Raw genomic sequence first — 21433 nt, 5'->3', positions numbered from 1 at the left:
TTTGTAGAATTTCACCTCCTACTTGATGTGGCCCAAGGCCCCCAGGTGGACGGTAACACCCAGGACCTGTTCTTGGAAACCGTGTTAATCCCTAGGCATCCTCTGGACTGGTTTTGTTGTATAGGCTCTGGTTTCTAGCTTCCTTATGCTTCCTGATCCCCTTTCTTTGTTGCAAGCTCAGATGTGTATTTGAAATCCTTTTGATTTGTTTATTTCATGCATCATTTCTAGGTGTTTGTGGAGGGAGATTTTGGTTTTATCTTAATCTTTAATCTTGCTGAAAACTGACCTATCTTAGGCAGAGACTTAAATCTGCAAAAAAATTCTGCTACGTCTTGTCTTCAGTTGTTCTCCAGGTCCTCTGTGTCCCAGGTTCTGCCAAGCAACAAGCCATCCTTCAACCTCACTTCCTGCAGCTTCACGAACTTGTATCTTTTTCATGACTTGTGATTTGACGTTTCCATACATTTGACAAGCAAATGAAAATACAAACAAATGTTCACGATCCTCAAGACCTGACGTAAGAGGTGGGTTAGGACTTCTGTTAAACTGTTAGGCTGGGGGGGAATTTTTGAGTAGGGACTCATTTTATAAGCGGTGAGTTCTTCGTGAATGTTTTGGGTTCTGAGCGTGTTTGTTTTCCTGTCCCACCTCGCAGCTTGGAGAAGGCGTGCCTTGAGGGTGAGGATCCTAGGAGGTGTTTCCTGTGTGCATCCAGCATATTCAGAACATGTGTTAGGGAACTCGCCTTGCAGCAGCAGGGGGTCTCCTGTTAACCCTTTCACAGTCTGTGGCTCATTTAATGGCCAAGAGGCCATTTAAATGTCCAGCTTTAGCTGAGCTCAGCCCGCCCTATGAAATACAGAGCTATGGGAAAACCCCAAATTGGTTGGTTTACGTTTCTCACCAGGTGAATCTTGATCTATTTATATCAAGACTTCTCGGGGTGCTAGAAAAAAAGATACAGATGCTTATGCTTGCCCCTGATTTGCCAAAGTCAACTCTCTAGGGACGGAGCCGGGGAACCTGCCTTTAAAATTCCAGGTGATTCTCAGTCCTAGCATCGTGTGAGAATATCTGTCCTGGGTTCCCGCAGTGAGGAAGCGATAGGGAAGCCAAGGTGTTCCTAAGAATCTTTGGGGCAAACAGAATTTCCTCTGAGATGGAGAGCTGACAGACAGAGCGGGGATCTCAGGCTGCCCTGGGACTGGGTGTGCTGAGTGGGAGGGAGGTTTGGCTCAGTGGTTTATGAAAAGCCTCATCTTCGGAGATGATTTCGGGGGGTGGGTGGAGGGGGGAGATGGTTTAAAGCCACTTGGTGACAAGAAAAGACGGGGCGTGGGGAAAGAGGACAGGAGAGAATCTAACGGAGCACTGACTGCCTCGGGGTTTGAGTTAGAACGTTGCCTGGGTTTCAGTTAGCTGAGCACCTTCTTCCCCGTCCCTGGTTAACTGTGGGTTGCCATGGCGGCAGGCACACTGCTACGTGTAGCCCACCCCCGCTACCTGCCTCTGGCACCGGCGGTCCTACAGGCTCGGCTGAGCCCAGACCTGACTTCTCCGCAGGCTGGGGGCTGCAGTGGCAAAATGGGGGACAGATTTTGGTGGGCAGGGGAGAACTTGCCAGGGGGGTTTAGGGTGGGTAAATGCTACACTCTAATAATTTCAAGAAAAGCGCCAGGTAGCTCTGTCTGGGTCGGATGTTCTGTTCTTGCTCATGTGCTTTGGACCAGAGTCAGGGACCGTTGAGTGAAGGTGTGGCACGTTATCCCCTAGGCAGAGCACACCTCCGTGCCCCGTCCCCTCCGCACTCACTCCCCCAGCATCCTTCCGTGGGTTTCCCTTGGGTCCCCTCGGAACAGGGTTTCTCAGTGTGGGTTCCTTGGGCTTTCTGCACTGATGCTTGCTCCCACGTTCCTCATTTGGTAAGTGGAGGTGATTACGGAATCGGTTATCCTAAGAGCGATTACAAGAGTGGGAACACATTTGGGGCATAAGGTGATGTGTTCCATTCGGTGCCAGGTGAGCAAAATGATGAGAAGACCCACAAGTGAAGACGCCCAGTGAACAGTTGGCAAGAGATCGGGGCTGGCCATAGCAAGCTTGGGAGTCCATTCCTAATGGGTTTCCATTGTTTTCCTGGATCCTTCTCTGTCCCCTAAGTTATGTTTTCTAAAGTGTCTATTATACCTGCAGACTCCTGAGCCCTGCCCAGTTCTACCATGAGTTCCAAGAATCTGCACTTAAAAATTTCTTTTAAAGTACAATTGTTATAAAAGTTATTTAGGTGATATTTCTTTTTAAATTTTGTTTTCTTATAGTAAGCATACTTAACGTGAGATCTACCCTCGTAACAAATTTTTCAGTGTACAACACGTTATTGTTGACTGTTGGTACTGAGTGCTACAGCAGATCTCAAGAACTGAGGCATCTCATCGTGCTTAACTGAAATTTTATGCCCTTTGATTCTGAGGACAAAGAATGTCACCTGCCATGTCCGTAAACAAAGGATGTTGAGGCCATCAAGCCTTCAGCCACTGTGGCCACCCTGGACTGTGCACCCTCAGGGGATTTGAGATGGACAGAAACGGGAGACTGGTCCTAGGTGGTTAAGGTGCTCATCAAAGGCATGATTTCAATGAGCCAGACTCTTGCATCTTCCCATACAGATGTCTGGTTTTTCTTTTGATGTTCTGACTTTTTTTTTTTTTTTTTTTGCAAAAATTCCTGTATATCCTGGCTCCCTCCCTTGCCTCTTCAGAGCCTCCCTCAGAGCCATCTGAGAGGCTGTCTCCCGGGCTGAAGTCCTCAGCAAGTCCACCAAATAAAACATAATTCTCAGCTTTTAGGTTGTGCTTTTTTTTTTTTCAGTCGACAATTTGTTAACTCCCTATTTCAAAAATATGGAATGTGGGCTTCCCTGGTGGTGCAGTGGTTAAGAATCCGCCTGCCAAGGCAGGGGACACGGGTTCAATCCCTGGTCTGGGAAGATCCCACATGCCACAGAGCAACTAAACCCGTGTGCCACAACTACTGAGCCTGCGCTCTAGAGCCTGCGAGCCACAACTACTGAGCCCGTGAGCCACAACTACTGAGCCCGCGTGCCGCAACTACTGGAGCCCGCGTGCCGCAACTACTGAAGCCCGCGTACCACAACTACTGAAGCCCGTACGCCTAGAGCCCGTGCTCCACAACGAGAGAAGCCACTGCAATGAGAAGCCTGCGCACCGCAGCAAACAGTAGCCCCCGCTCGCCGCAGCTAGAGAAAGCCTGTGCATAACAACAAAGACCCAGTGCAGCCAAAAATAAATAAATTAAATAAATAAATTTTTAAAAAATAAAGGGAAAAAGAAAAATATGGAATGCTTCACCAGTGTGGGTGTCATCCTTGCTCAGGGGCCATGCTAGTCTTCTCTGTATCTTTCTGATTCTGGCACGTGTGCTGCTGAAATGAACAGAAGAACCTGCACTTTGCTCAGGCTCCCTAAATGGTGATCTTCCGTTGTTTTTTGTTTATTCATTCATTCACTTTAGCATGCTCAAGTTTGAGAGCCACCATGAAAGGCTCTAAACCTGGCCTGGGCTCTGTTAGGGTCTTCTACCGTCCAGCTGCTCACAGACAGCTCCTACCATACCCATCTTGGCCTCCCTACCCTCTTTGTGTAATAAGCGCCACAGTGTGGCCTGAGGATGACTGACGCTCTGTCTTGCAACCCTGTGGTCCTTTTTTGCATTAATGGTCAGTAATAATGTGAACATCCCTTGGAGAGTCTGTCCTTCTGAAGCCTTCATTTTCAGGAAGGCATCTCTGCTTTGAGCTGAAGCTGGAGGAGTACAGAGCTCTCCCCAGCCATGTCTCTCCCCCTCTGTGGACCTCTGTTGAGTGGCCTTTGTTTCCCACTGGAAACCAAGCCATCCTTCATGGGTTCCTTGTGGTCGCTGAGTGGGAACAGCATGAGAAAGTGTGTTCCCAGCCTGGCAAGGGTTTCCGTTCTGTCCCCATTAAATCGTCTCATTTCGCCAGGCGGGGTCCACGTTTGAGCGTGAGTGTGGCCTCCTTTGTCCCCATGCTGTTGTCACTGGTCAGCCCCACTCCATTGGATTCCTAATTCGTCTTATTCCTGCCAAATCAGAACCAGTTTCTGTCTTTGCTCTGTTGGCTCCCAGCAGCCTCAGAAAGCAGAAGGCTCGGGGATTCAGCCTCCCCGCACATGGGAAGGGATCCACGCGGAGCCCCCTCCGAGGCAGGGGGCCGTCTACGCAGAGTGCCCGCTGGAATTGTTACGCAAAGACAACCACCCTTTGAAGACCCCCAACTCTTAACCAAAAATGGTAGAGAAAGAGATGTGTTTCCCTTGCTGGGAGCTGCATTCTTTTTGGCTTGATTAGTTTTTAGAAACCAATTTTCCTCCCAGCCATTTCCCTTATTAACTGTCTTTATGGTCAAATCCAGAGAGTAAAGAGTGGTGCTTATTCTTCCCGGCAATTAGCTGTCTGATGCTATCTCATTAAGCCATTAAGTTTCAGTTTCCAAGGAGGAGTTCTAAAATTATATATGTGTGTGTGTAAAATCATTATACGTATATGTATAATTTAAAAAAATCTGAAAATGGAAATATAATGGCTTAATGAAATAGCATCGGAATATTATTTATATATATTACACAGCTCACGTATGTATTTATGTATGTAGATCTGCCTGTCTGTCTATCCATCTGTCTATCTATGTATATCTGGATAAGCAACCAACCAACCAGCATGCTTCAGGGATTCCAAATGCTCCCATCTCCTTGGTTGTAACATTTTTTAGGAAGTGCAAACTGGTATTACTGTTAACCTCAGTAAACTACATTAGATCAGTAAATCTATTTTTTTTTAAATGAAAGAAAAGGAAGGGGAAAAAAAGTTACTTTGTACTCCAAAGCAAAATTGACAGTGATCTTGAAGGGCACTAGCCCTCTCCTTTTATTGATGGAAAGTCCCTATTATCTTTAGCAGCAGGGGATCCTTCCTGAAAGTTAAAAATGTCAGTATGATTGTGGAATTTTGAAATGTTCACATTAACAGCCAAGGCACGTTTCTGCTGTGCGGGCGTGGAGAGTTGGGATTGGACGGTACTTGAAAATTCTACATTCAGTCCTATCATGATCTAATTTTTTCTCCTTCACTACGAACCTCCTGATTTGGGGGATTTAAGTGAAGAATGGACGAGGTGTACTAGACACGCTATTAGCCTTTCTTTTATATTTTTATAAATGTAATACAAGTTCATGGTGGGAACTGCTGAGATGGGGTTCGTGTTGTATTTGATGTGTGCCCACCAGGGGACCCCCCCATCTCCCCTCACCTGTCCTTCAGGGCGGGCAGTATTATCATCCACACATGGCAAGCGTGGAAACTGAGATCCAAGGGTACCAAGTGACATCCCTAAAGATGCATAACCAGGAAGTGGTAAGACTGGGAACTTGGGTGGCCGGGGAGCCGGCTCCTGTAAAGGGAGTGAACCCAGAGTCTCATCTGGTCCCCCAGAACCGCTCTTCCCGCATCCTTCATACCCGGTGACAGAGAAACTCTTTGTCATTACCTTGGAGAAGAAGGAAAGGAGGGAAGCCTGGAGAGGTGAGAAAAGAGGAAAGTGCCAGAGAGCCTGCTGTGGGCTTCCCCCTTGTCGTGTTTCCCTGGTGTGTGTCTCCTGGAGTTCTGGGTGCCTTCAGCCAGCCCACCAGCGACTCAGGCTGGGCCCGCCCACCGTTCTTTGCTTTTTTTTTTTTTTTTTTTTTTTGTTAAATTTATTTGTTTATTTTTGGCTGCCTTGGGTCTTCGTTGCTGTGCACGGGCTTTCTCTAGTTGTCGCAAGTGGGGGCTACTCTGTGTTGCAGTGCGTGAACTTCTCATTGCGGTGGCTTCTCTTGTTGTGGAGCACGGGCTCTAGGCACGCGGGCTTCAGTAGGTGTGGCACGCAGGCTCAGTAGCTGTGCCTCGCGGGCTCCAGAGCACAGGCTCAGTAGTTGTGGCGCATGGGCTTAGTTGCTCCACGGCATGTGGGATCTTCCCGGACCAGGGCTTGAACCCGTGTCCCCTGCATTGGCAGGCGGATTCTTAACCACTGTGCCACCAGGGAAGCCCACCGTTCTTTGCTTTAATTGACAGTCCCCCGAAGAGGATGAGGAGAAACTGCTAGACCACCTCAAAGCAAATAAATTGATCATAATCTGGGTGTGGTCACACATGTGTGCCCTCTTTCTCTCACACGCACGCACGCACGCACACACACGCACACTGTAGGCTGTCAATTACAGGAAGGGGGTGGAGCTGGGGAGAGCGGCTGGGCAGCTACTTGGAAGGAAGGTGTTGGGTAGGGCCCGGAGCTAACCCATTCCTTACCTGTAAGATAGGGTTCATACCTCCTAGAGCTGCTTCTAGGATTAAAGAAGATAAAAAGTTCTCCAGGTCACTGAACACCTAGGGCCTTGCAGGGTGTACAACAAATACTCGGTCAGTGATAGTTGATCGTGAATCGGGGAGCAGAGGGGGTCATGAAGCAAGAATCAGCTTCATCTTGGGCTGCTGTGTGTCATGGGGTGGGAGGGGTTGGTGATTATATAAGGTTATGAGTTTGATTGTCCTGCTTTTCAGGTTGACATTTACTATTCATGGAACTGCTCTCCCCTCCTTTTTTTTTTTTCCCCCTTTGTCTCCTGGGGAGGGTTAGGTTGAAGTAGTGTCTTCTGTGAGTGGGTAGTTAGGACAGCACCTGTAATAGGGTTAGTACACAAAATATTTAAGTAACCTCCTCTGTGCCAGGCACCGTGCTGGGCGCCGTAGATATAATTGTGAGCAAAGCTCAGGCCCAGACACAAGAGGCGATGGCCTTGCAAACAGACAACAAATAAATGATGCACGGGAAAAATGTTAAATATGATGGAAAAGTAGGCTGCAGAAAGCACCCCTGCCTAGACACATGTTCTTTTTCATATACCGTTTAAATTGAGCCTAAGAAGGAAGGGCTCAGAAACAACTCCTAAAGATAATGTTTACATCACAGAAGTCTCAGAACAAGAAATATTGGCCCTTTTAAGTTCCACCAACATTTGGCCAATTTTAAACTGGTGATTTATCATTCCTGTCCAGCCACCTTTTATTATTCTAAACACCAAACCTCACTCGAGGCCTGGAAGTTAATTGGTTGTGCTTGACATTGAAATGATTTGGACCATAAGCACATCTTTTCTTCTGACAGGAAAAGAAATCTTGAGTATGTATTCTTTTTTTTTAAATTTAATTTTATTTTATATTGGAGTATAGTTGATTTACAATGTTGTGTTAGTTTCAGGTGTACAGCAAAGTGAATCAGTTATACATATACATATATACATTCTTTTTTAGATTCTTTTCCCATATAGGCCATTACAGAGTATTGAGTAGAGTTCCCTGTGCTATACAGGAGGTCCTTATTAGTTACCTATTTTATATACAGTAGTGTGTATGTGTCAATCCCAATCTCCCAATTTATCCCTATTCCCCTCTTTCCCCCTTGGTAACCTAAGTTTGTTTTCTACATCTGTGACTCTGTTTTGTAGATAAGTTCATTTGTACCATTTTTTTAGATTCCACATATAAGTGATATCATATGATATTTGTCTTTCTCTGTCTGACTTACTTCACTTGGTATGACAATCTCTAGGTCTATCTATGTTGCTGCAAATGGCGTTATTTCGTTCTTTTTTATGGCTTAGTAATGTTCCATTGTATATATGTTTGAGTATGTATTCTTAGCTCTCTGTTTGGCTACTGGAAATTCTACATCATGCCCATCTCGACCTCTAGCAGCTAACGGGAATCTGGTTGAGAGCCTCTGATACAGGAGAATGTATTATGATATGGAATGTAGTTATGATTTATTGCTGTGTAAAGTCATGTTTCAAAATAGTATGATTCAATTAAAAGATGTGTGTGTGTGTTTGCATTTATCCACACACAGTATAAATATAGAAAAGATTGTTAGGATTTTTGAAAGGCGGTCACTTCTGTGTGGTGAGTGGTTTTCTGTCTGTCTTTGTGCTCATCAGTATTCTGTGTATTTCCTATAATGGATGGGAATTTGGGTATTGTCAGAAAATATTTTAATACATTTTAAGGGAAAATAGTGCTTTTACTTGAGGGCACAAAAGAGGTTGATTCCCCTGGGGCAGATGAACTTGCTGTTCATTTAGAACACGTCCTTATGTTATGAACGGTTGGAATGTGCGGTCCATGAAACTCATCTTGGGGAATTTCTTGGGCTAGAACAGAGTTCTAGAAACTCTGGCACTGGAAACAGCTGCTCTCTCCTACTCACCAGGGATGAGTGGTCATTTAGGCCAGCTGTGTCAGAGGCTGTCTCCAGAAGCCCAGAAGGTTCGTGCTGGAAGGGGCCCTGGAGTCTGTCTAATTCAGCTCAGTTACACTTGGAAGAGGCAAAAACCTTGAGCGGTTGGGACTTTCCTAGGGTGACGTGTACAGAACTGGAGATGGAGTTGGCTTGAGAATTGTCTACCATAGATTCCGTTCATTTCGTTGTGTCTTTCTAAAGAGTGAGAAAAATATGGTGCAACTTTAATGTAGAATAAGGCATTGAAGACTTAGATGTCTGAGGACATGAATCTCTCCCTCCCTCTCTCTGCCCCTCTCTCCCCTAGCTGCTTGGCTCTTGAACCCCTCGAGCATGTTTGGGACTCTCCCTTCTGCCCCATCTCGCAAGTCTTGGTGAAAGACAGAGCCTGGCTTTCAGGATAGAAGCTGGACTTCCAGCCTGTCTGGCAACTGGAGGTGACCTTGACTTGGCCAGTTAGATGGGCCTGACGGCAAAGGGGGCAGTGTTACAGCAGGAGTGGCCAGCATTTTGGGACACTGGGGATAAGGGTGCCACCCTGAGGGCAACGTGGGGGCATTTTGTGGGTGGAGCAGGAATTCCTGGTCTCCCTTGGCCCTGTCTGGGTTCCAGGGTGGGTTCTGTGGCCTTCCTGGGTTGGTTCCACGAGCCCCTCCCTCGGGACACTTCCGATGAATGAGTTGGTTTCTGTTGCCCAGCACTGGGGACTGTGACCAAGAAACACTTCCTACTGAAGCCAGACATGGACTTACAGTCTCCTTTGCATCCGGGTAAAGCCCCAGCTCTCTGACCTTCTTGTAGCAAAGACAAAAAGCAAACCCTAAATCTTCAGGCCTGTGCTTATCTTTTTCTTTTTTCGTTGTTAATCTCCAGCGATTATCCTGTGATCCAGCATCAACTGTTTGTATCCCGAAAAGCAAAGAAAATCCATAAACCGAGAAATATTTGTGGAATTTTAGTCTCACTTAAACCTATTTAGAAGCACCATGTTTTCCTTTCAGTTTTGCAGCCTTTCACAAAAGAAAGATTTTGTTTTCCATTGTGGTTTGCAGAATGTCATGCTGTGTGTTAATATTGGCAGTGTGGATACTCTCTTAATTATAGAAGCTAAGAGTTTTCATCTATCCTGTCATGTTTTGATTCCTGGTGACCAACTTCTAGGATAAAAGAGGAAACGCTATATATATAATTAGACAGAGGGATTATATTGATTTAGACCCTATAGAGTCCCTGTCTATAGACCCTATATCGACTTAGGCAAGATGAGAGAGTGTCTTGGTTTGAAGGAATTTATTTTTCTCTCAATTCTTCTGCTGGTGATTGCATTTCCTTAAGATGACCCCTATCCTCTTAAAAAAAAAAAAAAAGAAAAGGATTTTTATTTGATGTAAGGAAATGATGGTTCCTATCAAGACAGTTCAATTACTTTTCATCTTCTAGTCTTAAATTCCTTTACCTTTCCCACTGTGTGTTTGGAAAAAAGTCATATGAATCTTTAGGTGCCCAGCTATGACTAAGGGTCAGGTATATCTCTGTCTAGTACTTTGAGACACCAAATTAGGCAGTAGTATTTGGACTAAAGTAAATTTAAAAAAAATATTTATTTATTTATTTGGCTGCACCCGGTCTTAGTTGCGGAAGGCGGGCTCCTTAGTTGCAGCACATGGGCTCCTTAGTTGTGGCATGTGAACTCCTGGTTGCAGCATTCATGTGGGATCTAGTTCCCTGACCAGGGATCGAACCCGGGCCCCCTGCAGTGGGAGTGCAGAGTCTTATCTCCTGCGCCACCAGGGAAGTCCCTGGACTAAAGTAAATTTAAGTGCAGAGGTAATCCCTCGACTCACTTGTAGTTGGGCAGTCCGAAACATTCATTTTTAGAGTATAGTCTGTATCAGAAATATGTTGGGGTGAGAGTGAAGGGACATATGGCTTGTACAATGCAGATTCCTGGGCCCTTCTCCCAGAGGTTCTAATTCAGGAGCTACTGGTGGGAGGTCCAGGAGTCATCTTTTAAGAGCCTCCACCATGCACAGCAATGGATGTCTTCATTCCACGCTTGGAGATACAGTGGTCTTGGCTACGAATCTTTATTCTCAGAATTAGAGGAGATGGCAGAGCGGCCTTATGTCAAAGGTGAAAGTGACCCAAATGACTATGAAGTTCATGTTAGCAGTTGGACACAAGCCTGAAATAGGTGCTGTCCTCTTGGACGACTCCTCCTCGACCTGGTAATTTACAACCGTATAAGTCAAGTGAGCAGCCCCCATCTTTCCCGGAGAGGTGGAGAGTCCTTTGCAAAGCTCTTATAAGCAGTCTTCAATTCTCCAAAATGCCCTTTCTCTACTGAGGGGGCTGGAACTCTTTTGAAGCAAATGTCTTCTGCTGGTGGATCCCCCAGTAGTTATGGAGGTCTCTTCCCCACCAGGGTGTTTGCACTGAACACAATGTGTAGGGTAAGCTAAGAAGAATTAGAGGCAGCTCTGGAGTCCACTTGGGATTTATTTTTGGAGAACAGTTAATTCATCAGGAATGAGCTCATGTTGATAAAGCGGTTGTTTGTCCCTTTAAAGTAGAAGAGCTGACCTGGTAGGTGGACGTTTTAATCTTATTGGAAATCTTGGTTCCGTTGACCGAGAGTAGAAATTATTATCTTACTTAGCTATTTGGAACAAACAACGTTTTAGTGGGTGGTTTGCTTAATGGATGAGAAATCTTTAGCTAATAGTGAACCCATTTCTTCTTCTGGCGTACATTTAATTTTTTACCAATTACACAGACCTATTTGTTTCTCTGTTGTAGCAAAGCAATTGCTTATTCATAAACATCAAAGCTAAGGCATGGATGACTTTCAGGGCCTGGAAAATATGTACTGACTGAAAAGACAAGGGAATCTAATCAGCCTTCTTACACAGACTGCATTTCACCCTCTGACAATCGTGTGGATTGAGATTATTAGTATGATAAATGGAGAAATCTATTATAGTTACAAAGATTGTAAATAAGGTTTTCATTATGTTTCTTAAACTCCAGTTGTGTCTCTGCCTAAAGGTTAGTAACTAAGCAAAGTAAATACTTCAGTTGGGACTTCCCTGGTGGCGCAGTGGTTAAGAATCCACCTGCCAATGCAGGGGACACGGGTTCGAGCCCTGGTCCGGGAAGATCCCACATGCCGCGGAGCAACTAAGCCCGTGCGCCACAACTCCTGAACCTGCGCTCTAGAGCCCGCGAGCCACAACTACTGAGCCCACGTGCCACAACTACTGAAGCCCGTGCACTTAGAGCCCATGCTCCGCAGCAAGAGAAGCCACCGCAATGAGAAGCCCGTGCACCGCAACAAAGAGTAGCCCCTGCTCGCCACAACTAGAGAAAGCCCGCATGCGGCAACGAAGACCCAACACAGCCAAAAATAAATAAATTTATAAAAATACATACATACATACATACTTCAGTTATCTTTCCATGAAGTTTCCTTGGTCTCTAACAGAATCTTTTCCTACCCTGGATTATACATGACCCATGTAGTGCATCCTTGAAAGATTTTTCATTGTGTGGCTGCTTTCAGAGGAGAGTGCAGTCGGTCTGCCCAACTTCTCCGTGCCCGAGAACTCGGACCCCAGATTGGGTAAGTAGGACTGTTGGTTGAAATACAGGATACCCAGTTAAATTCAAATTTCAGATAAACAATGAATACTTTTTAGCATAAGTATATCCCCTGCAATATTCGGGATATACTGAAAGTTTTTGTTTTATCTCAAGTTCATGTACAACTGAGCACCCTGTCTTTTTATTTGCTAAATTCAGAAACTCTAGCAAGGGTCCTGTCCACATTAGATTTTTTTGCTACACAGGCGGACCTCGTTTTATTATGCTTTGCTTTACTGAGCTTCGCAGATTTTTTTTTTTAAACAAATCAAAGGTTTGTGGCAACCTTGCATTGAACGAGTTTTTTTTTTTTTTTTGGCTGCGTTGGGTCTTCGTTGCTGTGTGCGGGCTTTCTCTAGTTGCGGCGAGCGGGGGCTACTCTTTGTTGCCGTGTGCAGCCTTCTCATTGCAGTGGCTTCTCTTGTCGTGGAGCATGGACCCTAGAGCGCGTGGGCTTCAGTAGCTGTGGAGCATGGGCTCAGTAGTTGTGGCGCACGGGCTTAGTTGCTCGCAGCATGTGGGATCTTCCCGGACCAGGGCTCGAACCCGTGTCCCCTGTATTGGCAGGCGGATTCTTAATCACTGTGCCACCAGGGGAGTCCCTCGAACAAGTTTTATCAGCGCCGTTTTCCAGCAGCATTTGCTCACTTTGTGTCTCTGTGTCACATTTTGGTAATTCTCACACTATTTCAAACTTTTTCATTATTATTCTATTTGTTACGGTGATCTGTGATCGGTGATCTTTGATGTTACTGCTACAACTCACTGAAGGCTCAGATGATGGTCAGCATTTTTTTAGCAATAAAGTATTTTTAAGATATTTTTAAGACATGATGCTGTTGCACACTAATAGACTTCATCATAGTGTAAACATAACTTTTATATGCACTGGGAAACCAAAAAATTTGTGGGACTCGCTTTATTGCGCTATTGGCTTCATTGGGGTGGTCCCGAACCAAACCCACAGTATCTCTGAGGTCTGCCTATATGTACTGTTTGCAAAACTGCTGTGCTGCGTACAAGAATCCCAGGGGTGTGGGGGGACAGAAGGCTAGGGAAGCAAGAGAAGCTCTCAAATATCCTCTGCTTTTGAAAAGAGTGGTGTTTCATACGACACAAATGAACCTATCTATGAAACAGGAACAGACTCACAGACGTAGAGAACAGACTTGGGGTTGCCCGGGGGTAGGGGGTGGGTGAGAAGGATGGATTGGGAGTTTGGGATTAGCAGATGCAAACTATTATATCAACTATACTTCAAAAAATAAATTAAAAAATAAAAGTACACTGTCTGCAAAAAGAAAAAATTAAAAAAAAAGAAAAGAGTGGTGTTTGAATATTGAGAGAGAGAAAAAAATTAGTTTTTGGGGCCATACCAGGTGGCGGTATAAATAAAGCAGGTAACACTTTTGAAAAAAATTTTATTTTATTGAAGTATAGCTGATTTACAATGTTGTGTTAATGTATGTTGTACAGCAAAGTGATTCAATTATACACACACATATATATATATTATTTATCATATTTTTTTCCATTATGGTCTATCACAGGATATTGAATATAGTTCCCTGTGCTATACAGTAGGACCTTTTTGTTCATCCATCCTCTATATAGTAGTTTGTATCTGCTAATCCCAAACTCCCAATCCATCCCTCTCCTACCCTAACCCTGCCTTGGCAACCACAAGTCTGTTCTCTATGTATGTGAGTTTGTTTCTGTTTCATAAGTAAGTTCATTTGTGTCACATTTTAGATTCCATATATATGTGATATCATATGGTATTTGTCTTTGTCTGGCTTACTTCACTTAGTATGATAATCTCCAGGTCCATCCATGTTGCTGCAAATGGCATTATTTCATTCTTTTTTATGGCTGAGTAGTATTCCATTGTATGTGTGTGTGTGTGTGTATATATATATATATATATATATATACCACATCTTCTTTATCCATTTATCTGTCAGTGGACACTTAGGTTGTTCCCATGCCTTGGTTATTGTGACTAGTGCTGCTGTGAACATAGGGGTGCATGTATGTTTTTGAATTAGAGTTTTGCCCAACATTTTTTTTTTTAAGGGCACCTTGCCGTCTTGAGGAATGGCAAAAAGGAATTTAGCAAATGGAGGCTGAAATTCCAGTGTGACCAGGTGGTTTCATCCATCTGATGTGTAATAATACCTGCTGCTCCCAGCTCCATCTCATTACTCACTGACACACATAAGTGGATCACAGGAAAATTACTCGTATCTGTAAGGAAATAGCTAATCATATTCTCATTCCTTAAAGAGGCCTTGTTTGGACAGAGGACCTTTCACAGAAGAGGAAAGTAATATGCCTGGAACTATGAAAAATGTTCAATTTGACTTGTAGTCAAAGAAATACAAAAGAAGGGAAATGTCATTTCTCCCATAAATGAATGCACTTATTTGTAAATGAGAAATACCCAGGCTGACTAAAAAATGGCATGATGAGAACTTGCAAACTCTGCTCAGGGGACTATAAATGGCATGGCCTTTCTGGAAATTAATTAGACAAATACATCGAGGCCCTTTGATTAGCATTTCAGCTTCTGGGAACTTGGTTCAGATCTCTGATTGTTTATATAGGTTAAAGATTTTGCAGTGATATTTATAGGGAAAAAAATTTAGAAATAGCCTAAATGCTCAATGGTATGAGAATGTAAATAGTAATTTGTACTGCTTGAAATGCTTATAAGGGTTTTTAATCATATGGCGGAAATGTTTGTGTTACGTTTAATGGGAACAAAAATAGTCTGCAGTTGTATAATATGATCATCTCAGTTATGTAAAACCACCTGAAAAAACTTGGAAGGAAATACACCAAACTCTAAATTTTTTTTTTTAGCTGATGGGATTTCAATTTTCTTCTGTATACTTTGAGGTTTTCCAAGGTTGCTTAAATATGCATTTATACCTTTAGAATCAGAAATGAGGTTATTGGAAGGAGAGTTGTACTGGGGGTACTTGCCCAAAGGTGAGATGGATTAATGGCTGACCAGCCCTGCCTTGACCAGTTCAACCCACTAAACTTATTAAATTGATGACATTTAAATGAATGTCCTGCCGTTGGTTCTATGCCAGGACTTTACATTTGCAGCCTAGATGTCGGTCTTTCCAGGGGGTTCCGGAGGATCTAAGGACACTCCTGGGTGGGTGACCTTGTAAGGAATTTCTCCCAGGAAAGGCGTGAGCATCGTTTTTCCTTTCCTCTTTCCTCTGTCTCTTGACCAACGATAGACTGCATTATATCACACTCTACTGCACCCCCCAGCTTCCCTGTTCCTGACAGTTGAGGCACGTTTCAAGTGCCCATGGGGTTCTAAAGACAGCATTTAAGGCAAAATATTGAAGAGTCAAAATCTGCCCCGCCCCCCTTGAAAATCCTTTTTCTTTCTTAAACCATCAGGACTTGCCTCTTACCCCCCAAGATCAAAAGCCAAGAATGAGTTTGTTTTGTTTTTCTCTCCATTTCCACTGACGCCTCTCCTTTCTTGGGAGATCGAATCCAAAATTAATTCCAGGAGGTAGTACTGGAAGGTGGAAGGGGAGCCATGGGTCAAAGAAGGGAATTTTCTTGTTTCTTTTCAAATGCATCTGTCTGCATTTGCATTTGTAAAACTCACGTGTGATACAGCTCCGCTGTAGTTCAATATTAGGAAACCAATTTTTGGCCGGCAGTTACTTACAAGCAAGCAGGGAAGCACCTGAAAGATTTAAGGATCTTTGCACAAAGATTCCCCACCACCCCCAACTGCAATAGGAATTTTCCCTCATGTGCTAAGCTCTGTCTCCTGTGATAGGTCAGCCCTTTTACATGTTCCAGCGGTATGTATGAATCATGAAGCCGTAAAACAGAGAATTGGTTCGTGAAGTCAGGCAGTACTTTCCCTGGGTGGGTGGGTGCCCATCCTGGGTGGGAGGGAGCAGAAGAGTACGCCCCCATGTGGCAAGAGAGAAGCACTATATCTTTTAGCATCTGGAAAAGAAAGAGCAACCGCTCAGACTTGAATAAAAAATAAATGGTTTTGCAAATGATTGGCTTGGAACTAAGCAAAAATGCCCTCGAGCCATTAAAAGCTAGAGTCCCAGAGGCTAAGAAATTTGGAAGATATTTCTGTAGTTTTAAAAGAAACAAGTGGAATATGAAACTGTATATTAAGATGTATAACCAGGGAATTCCCTGGCGGTCCAGTGGTTAAGACTTGGGCTTTCACTGCTGTGGACCCAGGTGCGACCCCTGGTCAGGGAACTAAGATCCCACAAGCCGTGTGGTGCGGCCAAAAAAGAAAAAAAGAAATAAAAATAAAAATAAAATAAAGCGAAATGTATGAGGAAAAAATAAAATTCAAAGGAAGTGTACCAAAAAAAAAAAAAAGTATGTATAACCAATTGCAATAACTAACATGAATCGTACTTTTAGGTGCCAGGTTCCGTGCCAAGTGCTTTACATATGTTTTAGTCCTCATAACAGCCTTCCTAAGCAGATATGGCTATGAAACCCATTTTACTATCAAGGCACTGAGACACAGATACAGCACTTGCCTAAAGCCCTTATGGCTAATGATTGACAGAGCCACAGACCCATGGTTGACAGAGCCATGATCCCACAGTTGACGGAAGCGTGATCCCACAGCAGCCCGTGTGCTCCAGCATCTGTTGTCTCTACCACGTGCGCTGGCTGCAAATGTGCAAAACATCAACGTACACATACTGGACGAGGGGTAGGAACAAGTGGCAGTCAGTGTGTCGGGGATATTGGTGACTCTCTTTGGGTAATGGTCTTTCACGTAGTTATATTTACAGCTTTACAAAAAGGAAACAGTATGAGAATGATGGACAGGTTTAGAGACAGAAACAGGCTGTAGTTCTGAATGTCTCCAAGCTGAGGCGTCTTCTGCCAAGATGGGGAGAACCACGCTGGCTCTTCCTTGAAGATCCACGTGGCTGCTAAGAAGGGCCTCCATGAGCCTTGCTTTCCCTACGTGCCAAGGTTGCTGCAACCCACGTTGAGTAGTTGCTTCACGTTCAGTGTTTCAAATTCAGCCTTCATTATATAAAGGAAGTTGTGCCAATCCCACAGATGACGGAAGAAACAGAACCAAATTTCTCAGCAAACATTGCCACACTCATGTTGGTAATTGAATTTCTTCTCCCCAAGTTATTCTGATTCTCTGGGAAACAAGAAGGAAGGGGAAAGAAATATAAGTGAATGAATCCTCCTCTTTCCCTGCTTTTGATCAGCCTTTGGATTTTGTGTGTGCACAGTGCATAGTGAATATATATCACTCTTCATTTTATGTTTTATAGCAGGGGTTTAGAAAGAAGGAGTTTTCCCAGGGATTTGAAGCTTTCTGTGTTTAGCAGATGAGGCTTTGCCTATTTGTGCTAATTCGACCAGATCATCTCCAGTGATATCTTGGGGACATTTTTAAAGCTCTTGTGGCTGGTGATCTGTTAATTAGTGTTGCCGTTATTCGGAGGCCTGAGCTTGTATCACTGGGCCTATTAGATTTGGCCGGTTACATCATCACAGGGACAGCAAACATCCTGTGTTCCTGCTGAGACTGGCCCCCGGGTTATGAAACGAAGGTTACCGTGGCATTTATCTAGCAAGATGCGCTCAGTCTGATGACCTTGAGTCCATAAGGATTCAAACATTATTTTTAAATCGTCTGTGTATTGTTTTGCTGGAGGGAGGAGTGTAAGCTCCACCGTACTTTCAAAAGCATCGCTGATCCCAAATGGTTTAGAGCCTATGAACTAAAGACATCAAGGCCTTTCACGTCAAGGGGAGGAGGCTTATTCCCTCCCCGCCCCTTCCCCGGCTTGTGCCCACCAGACCTGGCTCTGTTTTTGCTGTGCAATATAACATGTTGGTATAAGAATCACGTCCCTTGTTTGAGGGAGAAGAAAGCAGGGAACAAAAGGTGTCCAATAAGGTCACCCGGTGATTCAGCGGGAAGAGTGAGCTTTGGATCGGTCTGTCTGTTCTCCTGCGGTTCTCATTCTCGAACTTAGCGATGGGGTGCCTCTCCCGGAAGGATGAAGCGGGGGACGGTAGGCCGAGCCCCAGCATTGGGCCCCTTCTTTGTGTGGATTCACAGACGCTTGAGTTTAAATTTTTTTTTAAATGTTTTTTGATGATGGACAACCTTGAAGTCTTTCCTTTCCACCTTCCCGAAAGGATTGTAACGCTGTGTCCCGTGCTTGGTGTTAATAAATATGTCCTACTTACCAGCTGCTTTACACTTAAAAACAGTAGGTCTGATGGGTTAAGAAACAGCTTTGCCTGAAATGTTTTCAGGTTTGTCTGCGAGCAGGAGTGATTGATTACAGATACGAGGTTCCCACTGAGCCTTTTCTGCCTTTTCTGGTGTCGTGTAGTGCAAGCTCACCGGACTCTCTCTGAACTAAACATCTGGGGTTTCAGGCTCCTAAATGTCACTGCAGTGACTCACTCGTGACCCTTTTTGGCGAGCAAAGGGGCAGGTCACCACTCCACTCCCCACCCCTGGTCAACCACGGGGCCCTGGTGAAGAAGTGGCTTCTGGAGGCAGAGGACCCAGCTTGACTCCTGAATCCATCTTGGACTGGCTGTGTGACTTGGGACCAGTTCCTCCACCTCTCTGTTCTTCAAGTTCCTTGTTTGTTAAAGGGGTTGGTCTCCACTGCATGGGGCTTTTGTAAGGATCGAGGGTCAATTGAGAATAAGTTCTTGGCATCACCTCTTCCTGGATGTCGCTGCTGACGTTTTTCATTTCTGAACCCGACATCGGGTGTTCCTTCCCCAAAATGTCCTTCCTCTTTGCCAAATCCTACTTGAAAAATGCCCAGACCTTTCCCCTCCCAGGAAATCTCACGGGTGCTTACTCTGGCAACACCCCTAACCCCATGCCAGGCCTCCTTTAAGTGGTCCCTTTGTCCACGGCGCTGGCATTTTACTAGATGGTGTGCAATGGTTTAAGCAGCCTTTCTGGGAGAGACAAGAGGATTCATTGCTGGGGATGCATCCGGACTCTCTGTAATGATTTATTTGGGCTATTTTTCCTCGTTGCAGACTCATTAGTGACTGTTACCAAACGGTGACTTATTTAACTTTCTCAAGTGCATCAGACGTTCACACCCTCCCATTTCCCACTAGGAAAGGCAGTGACATCAGTTTTCACATCTCGGGACCCCAAGGCGAGGCGTGCATCCTCGGCCCGGTTAATAACTCTTTATGCCTCTCGATGTTCCTATTAAACGCGTGTTTGGTGCTGGAATTTGCTAACGGGGCGCCCATCTCCGTTGTTCTCTGTGCATTATTTGCAGGAAATTCAGAGTCGCATCCTTTTGTGACACTGACAGGAATCAGTCTAGCCTCCCATGCTTGTTAGAGAGTGTGAATTTCTGTCCCTTAGATTTACAGGAATGTATTCACGTCTTCCCTGTCTGTCCTCTCTTAAATTATAAAATCCCAAAGGGAGGAGATGGTTTTTTTTTGTCCCTATCAGCGCCCACCGGAGAGCATCCAGATCAGGGCCGTGTGCGCAGAGGAGGTCCAGGGAATCCGTGGTGTCCACTGACTGGTCCAGGAGACAGCTGAGCTCCCTCCATCACCACTCGGCTTCCTTCCTACACGGCACTTGGGCCTGTTTGCTTGTGCCTTTAGTGTCTATGGGCTTGAAATCCCACATGTTCTGTTCAGTTCCACGACCAGCCTCTGCAGCCCGAGTCATCAGGTATTGTCAACAGTATAAAAACACCCGTGTGTGCGCAGAAACACACATCTATGCATACACACACAAAGACGGTCTGATATCTGAGGCAAGAAAGATGGTACCCAGCGGTAATCACATGCGTGTACACACACACACACACGCACACACACAGTATAGATACCATGTGGTGAATATTTAGCTTCAGCTCGTGCAAATATTGTCTAGGAGGAGTTTTTGCTATCCCCTGAGACAGCTGCCTCCTCCAGAGGCCAGTGTTGTGAGTTGTGCCTACTGACCATTGGAGGGCTGGCGACCCTGGCATTTCAGAGGATCGATAAAAGGCGCCTTCTCCCCAGTGGGTCTGAGATCCAGCTGTTTCTAAGAGAGAACCAACTAGGGAGGAGTGAGTCTTCCTGCTCTTTGGCTGTTTCTTACTGTTCAGGCTGCACTGGCTTGATTTGAATCAACAAACACATAATGGTTTTTCAAAAGAAGTGGTTTTTTCTTTTCATGTTTTTGGCATACAAAACCGTATTCCACTAAGATAGGTTCATCCAGAAAGGGAATCAAAGATCTGGTGCAGTTTATAGAGTGAGACCCTGGTCTTGAAGCACCTGAGGGGGTGAGATAACTGCCCTTTTCTTGCTTTACTTCCAGGAGTAAGGAGAGGCCGCACCAAACGCCTGGGCTCAGGTGTAAAGGAATCCTCAAAGTTTCTTAATTTGACTTTGGGAAAAAATTTCTGCTATTTTCAGCTTAGAGATGAGAATGATTTTGCTTGTGAAAAATTTGTCCCTAGAGAAGAGAAGTAGTTACCACGGAGAGTTCCCTCCTACCCCTCAAGTCGGCTGGGCCCCATCTGAGCAGAGCATTATTAGTCAAGCTTCTGCTGTTTCTTCCCCCAACCTGGGGAGCCATAAAATGTATCTTTCAAACCAGGACACTTTGGGGAGTGAAAGGGGCCACTAATAATCCCCCTGGGATAGCAGAGCCAACACTGGGCTGTCGGGTTGCCCTGTCCTGTGGTGGATGTCCCAAAGACGGGCTCTGGTGACCTGTCTGTGACATCTGGGTCAAGCTCTGCAGGTTCAGATGATGGAGGGACGCTTGTCTCCATCTGTGTCCCCAGGTGTTTCCCTTCGTCTTCCAGGAAACCTGTCTGACAGATCCTTCCCTTGCTGTGAACCGCAGCCTGGGTTCCCTGCCTCAGTCTCGGTCCTGTGTTTCAGACCCAGGCAGTTTGCCTCCATTAGGGATTAGCAAATGACCCAGGAGACCGTGGGTGTTTGGCATAATCTGGCCCTAAGAAATGACACTTTTCAAATATATACCCAAAGGGGAACTTTATTTTATTTTGATTTGATTTTTAATTGAAGTATAGTTGATTTACAATTTTGTGTTAGTTTCAGATGTACAGCAAAGTGATTCAGTTATACATACATGTATATCCTTTTTTCCAGATTCTTTTCCATTATAGTTTATTACAAGACATTGAATATAGTTCCCTGTGCTATACAGTAAATCCTTGTTGTTTATCTATTTTGTATCTGGCAGTGTGCATCAATCCCATACTCCCAATTTATCCCTCACCCCCCAAAGGGGGATTTTTACAAGGAAGGTTAGCTCATGAAACCCAAGGGCTGGGTACCTTAGTCAGCCCATGAGGGTCAGAATGTCCTATGGCACCCAGGCTGCCATTT

At 44.8% G+C, this 21433-nt stretch overlaps 1 protein-coding gene and 1 non-coding gene across 9 annotated transcripts in view; one reads left to right on the top strand and one right to left on the bottom strand.

Annotated features, from left to right (window-relative positions):
* The window catches only part of SLC39A11 (solute carrier family 39 member 11), a 424377-nt gene that overhangs the window by 258086 nt on the left and 144858 nt on the right, over positions 1-21433 (top strand). The window lies entirely within an intron of this gene.
* Positions 3352-3456, bottom strand: LOC132356320 (U6 spliceosomal RNA). Its single transcript, XR_009499836.1, has one exon. It is a non-coding gene; the product is annotated as a U6 spliceosomal RNA (small nuclear RNA).

This window comes from Balaenoptera ricei, chromosome 20 (genome assembly GCF_028023285.1).
Source record: "Balaenoptera ricei isolate mBalRic1 chromosome 20, mBalRic1.hap2, whole genome shotgun sequence".
In the NCBI taxonomy this organism is placed as follows: domain Eukaryota; kingdom Metazoa; phylum Chordata; class Mammalia; order Artiodactyla; family Balaenopteridae; genus Balaenoptera; species Balaenoptera ricei.
Note: the sequence above shows the minus strand (reverse complement) of the source record. Positions and strands in the feature narration are given on the sequence as shown.